Source organism: Sinocyclocheilus rhinocerous, unplaced genomic scaffold, assembly GCF_001515625.1.
Source record: "Sinocyclocheilus rhinocerous isolate Xijiao unplaced genomic scaffold, SAMN03320098_v1.1 scaffold689, whole genome shotgun sequence".
NCBI lineage: Eukaryota > Metazoa > Chordata > Actinopteri > Cypriniformes > Cyprinidae > Sinocyclocheilus > Sinocyclocheilus rhinocerous.
In genome coordinates, this window is record NW_015652129.1 from 939,756 (window position 1) to 943,791 (window position 4,036).

Consider the following 4,036-nt stretch of genomic DNA (forward strand, 5'->3'; position numbering starts at 1 on the left):
GAAATTAATAAATCTTAAATGTAGTAAAGCAACAGGGTTAGATAATATTCCAGTGAGAATTCAGCTAATTTTATTACTCCTATGGTTACTCATATTATAAATCTTTCAATTTGCCAAGGAAAGGATCCTGACGAGTTAGGACAAGCAAGAGTTATTCCCCTTTTTAAGAAAGGCAGTAGGTTTAAGTGTAATATTTATAGGCCGGTGTCAGTTTTGAGTGCTTTATCAAAAGTGATGGAAAAGATTATATTTGAGCAGATTGAAGACTATCTTAAGTATAATATATTGTATGAGTTTCAGTCTGGTTTTAGGAGGAAACACTCCACTGAGACAACAATTTTATAAATAACGGATTATATAAGGAAAGAAATGGATAAAGGTAAGTTAAGTGGGATGGCACTGCTAGATTTGCAAAAAGCTTTTGAGACAGTCGATCACAGTATTCTGCTTTTAAAAGTTAAAGCAATGGGTTTTAGTAATGCAGCCTGTAAATGGATTAAGTCTTACCTTGAATATAGGTATCAAATAGTAGATTTAAATGGGGTGTTTTCAGATTGTTTGACCATTTCATATGGGGTTCCGCAAGGGAGTGTACTAGGTCCATTACTTTTTTATTATTATTATTATATATTAATGATTTTAAAATGGCCAGTTCTAATGAGCTTCTCTTATATGCAGGTAATGCAGCAATAATTGTGTTTAATGAGAGGAAGGAAAACATTGAAAATATATTAAGTAGAGAGATTGAATAGGTCTCCAAATTGTTTTGCCATAATAAGCTGTCTTTAGATTTGGGAAAAACTGAAGTTATATAATTTAGCTTGGCTGCTAAATTGAAAAAAAAATGCTCTAGATTAGAGGTAAAGGTTGGAGATCAAATTATTATACATAAACAAGAACTAAAATATCTGGGTTGTGTTTTGGACAGTAACCTGGCAGGAGAAAAGATGTCTGCTTTAGCTCATTCAAAAATTTGTAATCGAACAAAATTTTTAGCAAGACATCCACTGCTGCATTTCTGAAATAAACATTATAGGGAAATCGTTTTTTTAAAAGTCGGAAAAAAAGGGTACCTTTTCTTAAACTGATGATGGTGTTTAAGATAATAAAGGGTTCCAACTTCCAAGTTGTCTGTTAGAATATTATGTACTTGTAAGAGAGGTTCATTGTCATTCTACAAGGGCAAGTGATTTATCCTTGTAGGTTCAAGAGTGTAACGGGTAAACATTCTTTTACTATCTCTGCTGCTTGGAATAAATTACCTGGGTGTATTAAACATACAAGTTGATAGTATTTTTAGAAGGGACGTTAAAAAATTGCTTTTTTCCATTGATCTATAGATGTTTGCTTGGTGAGTTTCTGAACTTGATGTTGATTGCACTCAGTTTATGATTTGCTCATCCATTTTCACCCATAAGCCTATGGCTTTTTTCTGAATATTATCCTCGACAGTTTCGAAATGTGTATGAATTAGTCTTTATGGGCTTTTTTGTATTATATTTTTTACATTTTGTCAAATAAAACAAACAAACAAATTCATCTATTCCTTGGATTTCTCAATATGTGCATCAAAAGAGGTGCACAGACCTGCACAAACACACAGCCTTTGCCTTCTGCCCTCAGCTTGTATGTGCCAGTAGCTTCCTGCAGCTGTTTCTCCTGGTAAAGCAGCCGGTTGTTCCGGTTCACAGTGAACTGGTTCCTCTGGCCTAAGGGGGAGGTCACGGTTACGGTAATGGATCCTTCTGGATTGTAGGTGGCAGCACTGTACTTAGCGAGGGCCTGGAGTGCTACAACAGTATCCTGTTCACAGAGAGAGAGGGACGACACCACTTACAGTCAATAATGATAAAACACATTATAAAGACAGAAAGGGGTCTAAAAAAAGCTGCATGAGATAAATAACACCTGTGTAGAGGAGAAGCCTCCATACGCGTTCTGCTTCTTGGTTAACCAGTGCACTATGCCAGCAGAGTAGTTCAGTCCAAATCCAGGGAGTGTGGGTCCCGAGAGCAGCGCCAGCAACACATAGGCACTCATCTCTACCTCCACAGAGCCCCATGGTTGCGCATTATTATCCAGAGTCCAGTATCCAACACCTAAAATAATCAGGGCAAGAAAATATTGAAGGCTGGTGATTGTGATTTTTATTAAAAGCAGCAGGATAATACTAGATCAGAGGTTTTCAAACTGTGGTCCAGAGAAATTGGTACTGGGGGAACACACACAAAAAAACTGTAAACAAAAAATATAAACAAACAATAACAAAAGAAAAAAAATGGTTTAAAACGTTAACATGTACTTAATTTGATTTGCAGTCTGTATTTTTATATTTCTTGTATTTTTTTCTGGATTTTCTCCTCTGCAGCACAGTAACTATACAGTAGTTTATGCCTTATTGTCTTTCTTTTTGAGGAGTTTCTAGTTTTTGCAACAAGCACTATACTGCAGAGTCCTGCACATGACATGCGGAGAAAAAAAAAAAAGATATTATGGCTGTGAATTAAGAATTGATTTCCTCGGTTAAGATAAACGGTGCCCACAATATAACTAAAACATAACATGGGAACTAATTAGCCACAATTTAACTAAAACAAAGGAAGAGTAAATAATATGTGGCCACAAATGAATAAGTTGTGGGAACAAATTCTTAATTCATGGCCACAATATCTATTTCTTCTTCAGCTGACATGTGTGGGGCTCTGTGCTATAGAAATAAATTCTGAATTGAATTGAAAATTGAATTAATTGACGTAACTTATTTAATTAAAAGCCAATTATTCAATTTAGCAAACACAAAATAAAAAGGTCTTTATGAATAAAAACGGTTGGAGCCTTTTTATTTAATATATAGTCATGTAATGTATATGAATAAAAAATAAACAAAATCCTTAAAGATAAGTATTTTAGTATCGTTATTGGTCTTATTTAATTTAAAGCTGAATAGTACCTTCTCTCTTGGCCTGCTGGTCCAGGTTGGAGAGGAGGTTCTGTCTCATCTGTTCATCTCCAGCAAGAGTGAATGTGTAGGACAGCAAGCATAAGTGTTGGTAATGTTACGGGAAGCCTCCATAAGACATTCAAAGCTTTTCACTACCATGGGATCCTTACAAAGCACACAAAAGACTTAATTAGTCATATTATCTGTATTAAGTTATCTGTGACTAGAGTCCACCTCTTAGGAGCCATAAAGAGGGTTTTACTCACAGAGTTCTGGACACCTAACTCAAGCAGTGCTGTGGTGATGTATGCAGAGAGAGTGACTTCATCATTGACACCATCCTGAGAAAGCAGAAGCAGGGCAAAAACACATTTAGACATGCAAGAATGCATCATCAAAGATCATTCCCACCCTCAGAATTTCAATCTCCTCACTTTATTGGCATCTAACAGACATTTCCAAAGTGTGAAATCCAGGACCACCAGACTAAGGAGCAGTTTCCTATCCATAAATGACTCTCCTCGAGTCATCTCCTCATCCCACTCAACGCTGTGACAGCTTCTCATATGTGCTCTTCTCATTTCGTGTCATCTCAATTTTTCCAGTGGCATGAGTTTCTGGGTCCCTTGAACTATTGCCTTAGACCCCCTTTTGCTATTTATTTCTCTATTCTATACAGTATGTAGCTCTAAGCATTACTTTAATGTGTTCTTTCCTAAGCATCAAGAGATTTAACTGTATACAGTGTATTGCAGAGCACTCTTAGTGATTACTTTTTTTTTTTTTTTTTTTTACATCTAAATATACTAAAAACAAGATCAAATGTTTGGGATTGGGAAGATTTGTTAATTGTTTTGAAAGCAGTCTTCTATGCTTACATTTTGTAACATTATTAATGTCTTTACTGTCACTTGCAATTTAATGCACCCCTACTGAATAAAAGTATAAATTATTTTTTTTTAAAGTAATGAACCCCAAACTTTTGAACCATAATCTTGTGTATAATTTTTAAGCATAAACTTAATTAAATCCTTGAAACAATTTTGCCAGTGAGGTAAAGTAAATAAATAAGATAATATATATATATATATATAT

General features: G+C 35.0%; 1 pseudogene; it reads right to left on the reverse strand.

The window, feature by feature from the left end:
- Positions 1–307: 307 nt before the first annotated feature.
- Positions 308–4,036, reverse strand: part of LOC107713422 (alpha-2-macroglobulin-P-like) — a 24,850-nt pseudogene continuing 21,121 nt past the window's right edge.